This window comes from Malurus melanocephalus, unplaced genomic scaffold (genome assembly GCF_030028575.1).
Source record: "Malurus melanocephalus ecotype Western Australia unplaced genomic scaffold, MMel_1.1 scaffold_1024, whole genome shotgun sequence".
Classification (NCBI taxonomy): domain Eukaryota; kingdom Metazoa; phylum Chordata; class Aves; order Passeriformes; family Maluridae; genus Malurus; species Malurus melanocephalus.
In genome coordinates this window covers 90,234-103,500 of record NW_026624256.1, presented here as the reverse complement: position 1 = coordinate 103,500, position 13,267 = coordinate 90,234, and positions in this window count along the sequence as shown.

Genomic DNA, 13,267 nt, shown 5'->3' with positions numbered 1-13,267 from the left:
CTGTCAAGTTTTAGCAGCCCACTAAAATAAAAAAATAAATAAATAAACAAATAGATAAACACCATCCTCCCCAAACTCAAGCAGACCCCCAACAGGCAGCTCACACACGGCTGCAGTTCGCAGCCAGAAGCAGCACACACACACACACACACTTCTGACACACAAAGCAAATAACATTTGAACATTCTTGCCAAATGAGATTATGTGTTTGTGCACCTCCCTCTCACACATGCACAAACCCACACATTACACAGCAAATAATGCTCACAGAACAGAACAAAGACCCTTTGTTATTGCTCCATAAGGTTTTGCCAAATCCCCTTCTTTGTCTAAAACTGAATTAACAGTATTGCTAGAGCCCTATGATTTAAATATACAAAGCTTGCAGAGACAGAACATAGAGTTTTTTAGAGCAACTGGTAACATTGAAAAATACAGATATGCTTTGAGAACAGAAGCCACAGTTTACAAGCATCTTTATTCAGCATATTAAAAAAAGTAGGAGATACTGCAGCCATTCAAATGCAGACAATCTGAAAGGATACAATTCAAGCTTAAGGCTTATCATAWCCAGCTGTGTTTTAACAAAATCTCTTATGGCTACCGTCCCCCCAAACAAAAGTGCTAATAACCGATAAAATTAAAAGCCACCTTAAAAAAAATAACTAAAAAATTTCCAAAAAAACCAGTAAGTTGTCTCCCTGTTTTTAAACCTCAGCACCTATAGAAGAAGGTCAGAGTGAATGAATGAAACATGGTAAAAAAAAAATGCATCTGCATAATTAGAACAAAGTATGACACAAAAGGGATCATTCAGGTAGCACTCTAATGAGGACCCTCTCCAGCAGCCTCTCTTGACAGGCTGCCCTGACACACCTCTATTTTGCAGGGCTCAACAGCATCCCTCTGCTGACAGACATTTTCCTACCTGAAGCTTCATTTTCCAGCATGAATGCACATGTGTATCCTCAGTGTAGCTTTCCCTGGTTGCATGACTGCTGTTCCCCAGACTAGAGAGACAGAGCAGTGTAAGCAGAACTGCAGTCTGCCCTACATTTGCCAGCAGAGGAATAGAAAGAGTTGGTGCAGTACTTGCCTGGGCTTGTTTAAGTYGCCTAAATAGAAATACTAGTGTAGCTCAAACTAGACTAACTACTTCCTCCAGCTGATTCCAGTGAAAAGAGCTTGTGATGAATAATGCATGAGAGTTCCTATGAACATGCTCCATTCCTTGCAGCAGCTGATGTCCATCTCTCCCTGCTTCCCGAAAGCAATCCTTAGCAATTTTTGTGCTATGAAGCACAAAAAAATTCTTCAAATGTCCAAGGAGCAAGGAGGATGAGACTTTCAGATCYATTTTCTTTCCTCAATAGTCAAACCAATAGGTGGTGATTTTCTTTTTTCTTTCATAAAAATGGATGCAGCTAGAAGCCAAAGAAGGCATGATAAGCACAGAAATGTATCTCTGGGACAGCATAATACTAGTAAATTCAGTTCCTTAGTAATTAATTTTTCTTATTCTAAAGGGCTGAGATGCAAGAGAAGCTGTGTGAAGATTAACACTGAAGACAGCAAAAGAATATGACAGACCAGAAAATAATACACAGCACAAAGAAGGTGACAAAAAATGCTTACTGCAGCTGGTGAGTTCAGTTGACTGTTTACAGAGAAAAATATTGTTCAGGAGAACTTAGTGGGTGGATTAACATGGGGGATAATTCACATTCACATGCTTATTCCCTTAAGCAACAAATTTTGCTGTGTCAGTAAAACTTTTGAAGCCAACTACAAAAATCATGTTCAGGTATTCTTCCAAAATGTGAACAGAGGAGTAATTTGCAAGTGATTTATATGCAAGTGATTTACATGCAAGTGATTTACATGCAAGTGCAATTACTGCAATAGGCAAATGTCACTTGTAGATTTGGGTCTCAGAATTGTTTTGCTTTGATTTCAATGTTAGATACACATCAAGTTATTTGGCATTGCTGTATCAGTTACCCACTGCAATCCAAGTGACACTGCTGTCCAAACACAACTGACAAGGCTCTCAAAAACCATTAGTWTCCTGTAAAAAGGAAATGTGGCTTGTCGGTCTCCCAAGCAACAAGAGTTAGGACCAGAGGAAATGGCCTCAAATTGCACCAGAGGAGGTTYAGATCGACTATCTGGAAAAATTTCTTCACCAAAAAGATTGCTAGGTGTTGGAAAAGGCTGGCCAGGGAAGTGATTGAGTCACCATTCCTGGAGGTATTTAAAAGATGTAGTGCTTAGGGCCATCTTTCAGTGGTAGACTTGCCAGTGTTAGGTTAATGACTAAACTCAATRATACTGAGGTSTTTTCCAGCCTAAATGTTTCTATTATTTGCAGTGAGAGAGTTCGTGCAGCTTCCTGAACTCTGAACCATGGGCTCTTCAGTTTGGGCATAACTTAATTCTTTAGACAGCTCTGAAATAATGTTTCTCAGGTCCACCAAAACTAAAGAGACAGTTCCTGCTTTCTACCTTGAATTCACATAGAACATGAGAGTTAAAAGATGAAGATAGCAGAGTGACAAAAGGGATATTCAAAATATTGGAGTCACCTAAAGCTCAGTCATGACTGGTTGTTACTTTGGAAGGACTCCTCTTTCACCTCTGCAAAAGGTAGTCCTCCTGCATGGATCAAAACTAACTTATGTCTCTCCAGACAGTTTCATTTCTTGTCATGCTTTCACTGTGATACCCTCTGACCGTGGGATTGTGACAGACACACCACAAGGCAGAGGAGAGGATTCCCCATCCTATCAACTGCACTTTTTTTACAGAGCAACTCCATCTTTTCATCCTCATTAGTTCCTCTCACATCCTCTTTTAAACTGAATTTTTCAGACGACTGCACTCTATTCAAATTTCAGTTTTACCACAAAGTTACATGGTACAAAACTGCTGGCAAGATTCACTCTGAACATACTTTGTTTCTCATATTGTCTTTCAGTCTAGGTCAAGGACAACACCCTGAACTAGACAGACCTTTTGTCTCATCCAACACAGCTGGTCCCATATCCTGTGCACTCAATAACTTGTTGTTTCTCCCTCCCCCACACAGAATACTCCTTTCAAAAAAGAAAAACTCCAATGCAAAATCAAATCCATATAAGCATTATCAGCTCTACAACAAAGGCTATGGAAACACTTCACTTACCAATACCCTACAGATAAACAAATCTCAAGGAGGTGAAATATCTTAACATTTAAAAACTGGGCCTTAAGGCTCCTCCATTATGATTTTAGAAGTGGGCACCAAGAGGCTTCCAGAGAATTAGCTGGGCACAGTGAGAAGGCAACGGCTCTGCATAAATCCAGCCTTGTACACCAAGTAAACAATCRGGCTGAACATTACGATGCAGAACTRCTTTACAGGGAAAGATTCTGTCTCYGCAAAGGAAGCCAAAAGGACTACACCTTGTCATCAAACAAATCTTCTGCCTTAGCTCAACTTGGGCTGCTGTGGATTCACTCTTTCATATCTGGAAGATAATGTTGAATTCTGGCATTTTTTTTTCCAAAGGCTCTAACTCRGAGGCTAATGGAAATGAATTGCTGGAGGGGAGGGGGGAGAAAGCATGCTATAAACACGCATTTCTAAGGCTTATAGAAAGGGAAACATGCCACCTAAACTTGGTGAAAAATTTCACATAGCCCTTTGGATATTTACCCTCTTCCTCTTAGTAGGTGGGAGGTTGGGTGAAAGGTTATGAAGGTTTCTAAATTCAACAGGTATATTACTACCATTACAAAGAATTATGCAAACACAACAAGCTGGAAGAGAAGTCTGCTGTAATTATGTTCTGCACCAGAGTTACACCAATGAACTTTTGGCAGAACTCTGTGTGCACGTGGCCCACGGCACTGCCCCCGTGACACCAGGTGTTATGAGTAAGTTTCTGGGAGAAGCAAACAGAATATAAAGCAGATGAACATGGCACTAATTGAATGAATACATTTTATTATTGCAGACCATTTCTCAGACCATTCTCTCCACTGCATGTTCAACTTAAAATATAACAAGAGAAGTAAAGCCTATCTGCCTTCTAAAAAAGGTGCTTCATAGGGATTGAACAAAAAAAAATAGTCTTTTCCTAACTTTTTAAAGAATAACGAGGGCAACTGGTTTATTAATCCATCCATTCATTCGAAATAATGGGATTTACACAAAAAAAACTGCTTGTCCATTTGAAGACACCCCTCCCATACAAAACTTCCTATTTCTACGTAACAGAGTGTCAGGAAAAAAATCCGCATTTGAAACAAGGATATTGAAAATCTAAAGCCACGTGGCAAACAACTCTGAAGTGACTCGAGTTCACAGATTTTTTTCAGGGACACGTGACATTTGAGTGCTTACACTTAACATACTCATATCTTGCATCTCCAAAACAAAGCAATTTGCTGCTTGGGTTCTTTTCTTAAATACTGAATATTTTCAAATACTGCAGTCTAACCAATATGTTAAGTCTTATGTTTGTGAAGCTAAAAAGAGCAGTTTAAAAATTAAAGGCATTCAGCTGAACAGATTTATATTTCATTCAATATGAGCAGCATTTTGTAGCATTCTCCTRCATGTCTGAACAATTATGTTGCCACTGTGAGAAGAGGAGATGCAGGAGAGGCCTCACCACAGCAAGAACAGTGCTTAGCAAAATCATGTTAGGTTCATGGGCACTCACTAGGTGAAACTTGAAATAATTTGTGTGGAGTAAACTCAAAGACACATCACTTCRTTACGTGCTTATGCTAGGGGCCAAGCTGAATCATTTTGGTAAAGTATTTAGCTACTGGCTGGCCAGTTAATTTTACAGTCAAATTTTGTACAGTCTRTTTAGTTTCTCCCATTTTTAAATAACTGCAACCTCCTGGGGAAATTCTCTAGTAGACCATCTGCTCGTTTCCTATAAATCTTTCTTTCAGACCTTACACAAATTTCTGAGCTGCCAATCAGAACTTCTTTGATGTCYGGGTGAACAAAACCCCAACTATTCTGAACTAAAACGTGCAGTACAAAAAGATTAGTTTTCCCCTGATCAGCAAAATAACAGCAGCGAAGCGGGTCATTTCTCTGCAGCACATCTCAAGCAGCAGATACACTCTCAGTGGATGAGCACTTACAGTCCTTCCCTGGCCACAGGGGCAATGAACCTCCCATTTCCAGCTTGTTATTCCCTCTGGAGTTTCTGCATGTCCAAGCACCTTGTTTGCTATCAACTCAGCTGGTACTGCCTGCAGACAGCTGATGGATGTTTCCCAGGTCTAAGCCCAAAGGAAGGTTGAGAGAAGGGAGAACCACCTTGAATGGCAAAAGTGTAATGGGGAAAGATGACAAAAGGAGATATTAAACATCAGGCAGTGTTTCCTATCTGGGTATTCACATAATCACGCTTGTGCAAGCACTGCTCTGCTCTTCTCTGGCTTGTGAAACACTGAAGGCTATGCAGATCCAATGACACACCAGACTTTCCAAACAAACAAGRCTGGAGGGAGTTTCAGCGATCAGGAACACTCTGAACAAGCTAGCGGACTTTGATCCAGCAGGTGTTTCTCCAAGAACACGTGAACTTCACAGTGGAAAAAACAAGTGAAGATTTTATTCCGTTCTTAATTAAATTAGTGCCAGTCTCCAAATTCTGTACCAAGTGTTAACAAATACCATATAACCCACTCTTCTAATCCATGCTTCTATGGAAAAGGCAGAGAGGCAGCAGTACCTGTTGGCAGGAGCCGTCTTTTGTTGATAACTGAGCCTAACTCAAATACTTGTCATTGCAACAGTCAATTCACAATGTTGCAAAGCAACAAAAAGGTGCTTACCCAAGTACTGTGGGTGTTACTAATGCACCTGTAAAACAAGAGTGGGGTATAACCACAGGGCCTGAAGAATTTTTCAAAAAAGCATTAAAAGATTGACTACAGAAAAAAAAAACTAAAACCAAATCCACCAACAAACCAAATTGACAAAAACCAATTCTGAATATCAAAAAGTCAGAACATGAAATGAAATGGCCAAGTAACTAAATGGCGTGTGGAGCTCTGTAATGCTTTTATTTCCCCTCACATCTACATTTTTGGCTSTTTGTGTTGCTTTATGGCCTCATATAATAGAGGTGCGTTCAGAATGGTGAATTGCACACAAGCTCTCCCCAGCAAAAACTGCACTGGCAGGAACTAGTTAGGTCACTTCCATAAACATTTGAGAAATCTAGGAGAAAAAAGTAAAAAGCAGAAGTTTGCTATAAAGAGGAACTGTAAGAGCTTCCTCAAAAAAAAAAAAAAACAAAAAAAAAAAAAAAACCAAAACCAAAACCAAACAACCGAAGCTCCAAAAAAGCCCAATCAATCAAAAAAAAACCCACCAAAAAAAAACCTCAACCAAAAACCCCAATGTACTTTTTGTGCTCCAGTTGGGCAACCTCCATCATTCTTGGGACAGATGGCATGGGAGCACCAGAGCCTGCCACTTAGCTCCCGGTGGGATATGTGTGAGCACACGTGTGTGAGACCACTGGGAACATTTTCTTGAAGAGGATAAACTATGAAAGCACATTTCAGAGGCAGGCAGATGAAAGACACTTGGGTTTTACTGGATGATGTGCTGAGGGATGGCCAAACACACCCACTTCCAGTTACCCTGACAGATGCACAACGTGTGCAAAGCAGTTGGTGACACAGCCCCAGATTCTTGCCTCCAGGAACACCAGAGATGCTGCACCCTTAAAGAACATGGTGGAAAACACAGCACTCACTTAGCACAGGGGGAAGTCASATTCTGCAAACTTAAGGACAATCCTCTCCCTGACATTAACAGCCACCTGGAGTTAAGGTCCACAGGGAATCAGATGCAGTCTATATTCGAACAAATGGCCACTTTTCCTCATTTTCATCAATATCAAAGTAGTGCTTATTTACAAGAAGAGAGAACTGGGTTGTAAATCAACTTAAACCTTGCCAAATAGGTGATTCCGCTCTTCCCTTTGTCTTTGAAATTAAGTTCCTGACTGCTAAAAATGAAATTCTGAATTTCAACCACTGATCTCATAGAATCATATATGGGCTTGCTCAGCAATAAAGTGTGCTTTGACTTGTGACTTTCACGAGAGAATCTCCACATGAAATTTCCTAAAACAGCAGCTATGTCCACTGCCAGAGAGAAACATGTTTAGTGGCAGATGGGAGACCATCACTTTTGGGACTGAGAGAAGCTAAATGAATCCCAAAGGTAGATTTTGTTTCTAGGTGTGAGGACTGTTCACTCAGAAGACTGCACTCCTAAGAGCTTAGATTTCAGCAAGGCAGGGAGGACCAATTTCTAAAGAATAACTTCCCCTGCCCCTGTCAAGAATTATTCATAAATGGCATGAAGTCCAAGTAGAATTAGCTAAGTTCAAGGTTCAAATCAAATCCTATATATAATTATGCAGAAGTTTTACCTGTAAGCCACTGGGGTGCAGGTTTTAAGATGAATAAGCAGCTTAAAGCTAGTTTTAAAACCTCTGAAATTCAAGTACATTAAGGATACCACACCACAGCATGCCTCCCTGGCAGAATTGCTAGTCTTTTTTCTTCTCTCAAAAAAATCCCAAAACAAAACACCCTTAAAAACAATCCAAAACCCAACCTATTTTATTTCACCAGACAAAGAAACACATCTGTCTGAAAGACCAAATCAACAAAACAATTCATTACTTATCAACGCATGATGCAAACCATCCTACAGGAGGAAAAAACACCTGTACTTCTGGGGGGCCTCATTTATAGAAATTACGTTTAATAAACAATGAACTTTAAAAATCAGTTTGCAGGAATCTGACAGCCTCCCTTTAAAGAAACAGTATAGCAAACTGATGATGAAAATCACCGCACAGTACAATCAAATCTTGACTAATGTCTTTGTGGAGCTGTGATGATTTCAGCAACACCGGTATTTATATGCATATRCAGATCGCTGTGGGATCAGGACTGACACACACTTCTCATTAGAAGCCAAACAAACAAGCATACTTCTGCCAGGGAAATAAAAAATRCAAACTCTAAAGTCATGAGCTCAGATCTAGGGCTCCCTTTATGGAAAGTTGCACATTAACGCACACCAGAAACATTAACAGACCTGCAAAACACCATCAAAACATACATGGCTAGCACATAATTAAACAGCATCAGCACTTCTTTTAGAATATCCTGKTTTTTAAAGAATGACTCTCATCTTGTTTAAAATGAGCTGCTATGAATGTCAGACAGAGATTGTTTTAATATCGGAGAGATGGTTTAAAATTAAGGTAAGGCGACAGCTACATATCATAATAATTCACTCTAAGTATCTGTTCTTGAGACATCAAAGTGAGGAGTTCACATGCAATAAACAAAGTCAAAACAGAGATTGTATATAAATGAATGAATATGAGCAAACAGCAAAACCTGAAACTGATGCAATTTCTTCTCTAAAGAACCACTACCTAAAACTCCGCTGCTGTATCAACTGCTCTTAGTTTTCATACAGTTTACTCAATTTTTAAAAGAGTTTTCTCCTCTTTTCCCTCAAAACCCTTTCAGAAACCACTTCCCACACTTTGCCTTTTGTAATTCATCTCTACTCAGCAGCCATCTGCTCCTTTCCTCACACACACATGCTGTACATGCTCCAAAACAAACACAATGCAGAATCAAACTGCGTGATCGGACTTTTTTGTTAGGACTGCTCAAGCGGGAGCAGCTCCCACCCATCCCATCCCCTCCCTCCCACTTCCTGCCTCCTCTCTTCCCCCTTTGACTGGGGTCTGCTGGGAAGCAGCATGTGCTAGCTTCCAAGGGCACAAGCACACCAGCTTCTCATCGTGCACTGAAGCACAGTAAGAGCAGAACAAATTCAGGAAGGTCACAACATTTTGCACATTCACCACGACTGAGAACAGTGCTCACCTTCTGGAGGAAGACCCTTCTGCTCCCCACATATCCCATACCCACCACGCTCTGCAACAGAGCTTTGAGCCATCAGCACAACCAYTTGCAGATTGGGACTGCAAAGGAAACCCCCCAAAGGTCCTAGTGACAAACACCTCCAGCTTTTACCCATACACCTGAAGGCCTTAGCAAGGCTAGTAAGCATCTTTCACAGACGAGAGTCAGGGTAGCACAAGAACCCAAAGGATTGCCCAGTACCTTCTAGCAGGGTGGTAAGACAAAAACAAATACCARATTACAGACCTGGTTTAATTCAGGCCTGGCTGCACTCTGTGWGCTTCTTGACAGTTTCCCAAGTATCACACCAAAGGTGAGTTAAGTCGTGGTCTTGCCAGGAACATGGGCAACAGAAGAAAGCCTTCAAACTGGAGAAGGGCAGGAAGAGTGGAAAGTGTAAGTTTTGCTGAGAAATGCTTTGTGATCCATTGAAAAACACACCAAGTAAAAGCCAAGATTTGAATTGTCTGGAAAGGACTTTACAATTCCCACTCTGAACCTATGCCTATAAGCAGTACAGCAAAAGACACGTTCTGCTTCTCACAGAAGAGACAAAGAAYACTCAGACAAAAATCCTTCCATACTTAGCCAGTTTCTATACAAAGCAAATTTAATAAAGGAAAAATGCCAGGCCCAGTGTTAAAATATTACATAGCTACACATAAACATGCAAATCACAGTACAATAAAAACAAGGGGTAAAATTCTCAAAGATTTAGAGCCTGGCTGCTTAATGAATGACTTGGTTTAATGGGCAAGCAAAACCAAACACACACACACACACACCACACAGAGCCTTACAAAGCATGAGTATTTGGACCAAATTCAGCCACTCAGAGACCTCATTCACAGCTCAAAGTCCAAAAAGTGAATGGAAAAGGTCACAAAGTATTTCTGTACCTTAAAATCAGCTCTCAAAGTGTCATTCTAGATTCAACAACATAAAGCATGCACCTTTAGTTTGGGATACTGATCCATGACACAAACTCTTGCTTGTTTTTTGCAGTCTTGCATTACTTTTTTTACCCTTTTTTTCTGCTTTTCCAGTAAGACATGACTTATTTGAACCAATAGGCCATAATGCCTTTCCTGCTACAGGATGCAAGAGGTCATTACAAAGGCAGAAGAACTATATGAAGAAGCATCACAATGTACTTCTCACCATAATTTCCTCCAGACAAATTAGGCAGTCAGTATCTTCAAGGTGACAGCTTTGAGAAGTACCTGGAGATGTCAGGGATGATCAAMGCATCTCTGCTGAGCATGTAGCAGCCTGCAATACTACAGAGCACTTAGAAAACAAGAGAAGTGAGCAGAAGGGAATTTCAGCTGATCAAGTGGAATCAGCTGGTTTAAATCTGACTAGAACATTGATCTGTTTCTGTGAGAAATGCTGTGTGATCTTTGATGACAACTCAGTATCAATTCCCAGGCTGAGACTATTAAGAAACAGCRCTGTCCACAAAAATGACTTGCCCCAACATCTCATGATGTCTCATTCAAACATTGATCCCACCCATCCCTGATCCGCTTATGAGATCTGCAGAGATCACAGCATGGGAGGCCACAGTGCACATTTTTAGAAGAGCAGTGAAAAACTGTTGTTCAGGGGGCTTCACTCACTGCAGTAACAYCTAACAGCTGGGATAGGCATCAGTCTGCTTCAGATAGGAAGGCACAAAGCCCTCAAAGAGACAATGCTACAACAAAATAAACCCAGGACAACACCTCAACCACATGTCATTCCTCATTTCCCATCCAAATCCTGAGAGCTGTTTGCTTTCACATGCATTAGGAAACATTGCTGCCAGCATACTGCCCACCAAAAAGGGGCAAGGGGGGTTGTAGCTTCTCATACACAATACAGTGACTCTGCCTTAAATCAGGTAAGTATGAAGCTATTCCTAGTGAAGGGTAAGAAGCTAATGATGGTTATTAATAGCCTTTAAAGCTATCAGTTCATCTGAGTTAAATGCAAGAGTAWTAATCCCTTTATGACCTTCCTCATTTTTAATGGAAAAACGGACAAAGTTTCATGAAATACTGCTGTTAATCTCAGATTTCAACTATTTTAAATGTTGAAAATTACAACAACCTGAATCTAGCAGGCTTTGTTATATATACATATCACTGAGGACTTAGACCAGAAATAGTAGGCAGAAGCCTTTCCTCTTAACACTTCCTCAAATTCAACAGGATTTTTGTCACAGACTTCCACAGGTATTGAATCTACAATTTAATCTGCTGTGAGGCATGCCTAGGTATTAYATATCACTCAATTAGGTAATATACATCACTCAGTTTGAGGAACTGGATTGTGATGATAAGGGTGGTAAGGATTTCTTGCTGTTCTTCACTTAGTCACAAATCATTAGCCCAGAAAACTTGCACTTTTAACAAGGAAAACTAGAAAAAACAATACTTAACCTGAAATACAAGAGCTACATCWTGATCAGAAGCATAGAAGAGAAGAAATAGTAAGACACTTGTACTGTTCAGACTGAGAATWTTTCCTCTGCAGCTCTACTACAAATGTGGATAACTAACCACATCTATAATCACACAAGATAACAGAGCAGAATATAAAGCATGTTCTGGGAAACAGGGAAAACACTGACTTTTCAGAGACAGGTGGAAGCTCTCTCTCTAGGCATATTGGTCCTTCATTTTCTGCTGCTGTGCTTCTTGAGCCTTTCCTTCAAAGGACTTCTTACCATGCAGGATGTAGGTACAGACAAGCCACAAGTCTAGCTTGAAATAGCGAAAAATGAAAGCAAGACAAAATTTCGTCTTTTAGATGACACTCTACCTTTATTCACCGTGGCTTTAGCCACATCCTGTTAATAAACAGGGGAGATATGTACATGAGTCTGTACAATCTGTAAAATGCACACCTGAAAATGCACTTGGTCTAAGAAGCTTGGTACCACAAACCTACAYATTTATCTGTGAAGTAGTACTGTTGTTTTGATTGTGGTTTGTGGTTTGATTTTGTTCAGTTTGTTAAGTGCCTTTGTACAGCTCAAAACATTTTAAGTGCACAGTGCACACATTTGTCTGAGTTGTTTACTGTTYCTGCACAGAAAAAGTAAGGAATTCACTATTCTTACACAACAAAGGTAAGGTAAGAAAATCATGGCCCTTGAATCAAACTGTGAAACGTTGTACCAAAAGCAACAGTGTGYCAGCCTAATTAATTATTGGTTTAAGAATCTGAAAGGCTAGAATCCATTTTAAGATGTTCCTAAGGAGAAGACTCAAAAAAGCCAGTATTAGGACAGTTTATTTCTACTAATGACTTCAGTAGTTGCAATCTGGACTGCTGTCAGATGAGATGGGAGTCAGGGCAAATCCCAACACATCAGAAACAATTCTTCTACCCTACTCAAAGTTAATCTTGGTGAATCCTTTTCTGTACCATGACMGTGCCTTTTTAGTCCCTTATACAGAAGCTACGCCCTATCTGTAATGAGCATCACTCATTCTCATCAGAATTAATCACTGCTGAGCAGTCTGCACAGGAAGTCCTGCAATTGTACCATAATGTGGATGTTCTCTTGACTTCACTTGATGTTAAAGCTAAAAAACCACAAGGAGGTTTCTGTGGAACTGACAGCTAATAGAACATCAATGCAGTACAGTGTACACTAAAGCAAGATGCACATTAAGGTCTTTGGGCTGGATCAGAGACAGTCCAGGAATTAATATGGTTGACATGGGGAGCGTGCACATAATACGTAAACTGTCCAGTAGAGTATTGATTGGGTTTTACTGGACTAATAATCATKAGATACCTCAAATATTTTTGCGTTAGTACCACAAGAAGACCTGAGATTGATTCCACTCACACACATGCTCCCAAATTAAGAACACAAAACATATTCCAAAAAACATGGGTGCATATAGCCTTTCTTGTGATAATCTAGGCACTACAAAATACAACACAACTACATGCTATCAAGAGCAAASGACAACAGGATGCCTGGCTACATGCAGGGCTCACTTTCCATGTAATTTTGCTTTAAATACACCTATAACAGCCTCTACAATAATGGCACTGGAGCCATCATCCAAATCCCTATCTACCTTGAATTCTTGTGCAAAATAGATGGCTGTAGATTGCATTTTGCAGAAATTACTCAACAACAATCTAGAATTTTGCAGCCAGCTGCTTTAAAATAGCAAACACAAGAATAAAGAGATAATTTGGTAGCATCATCTTCACTAAAAGCAGCAGTAATGCAAGGAATTGGGGCTTTGGAACACAATCAAGTCTGATT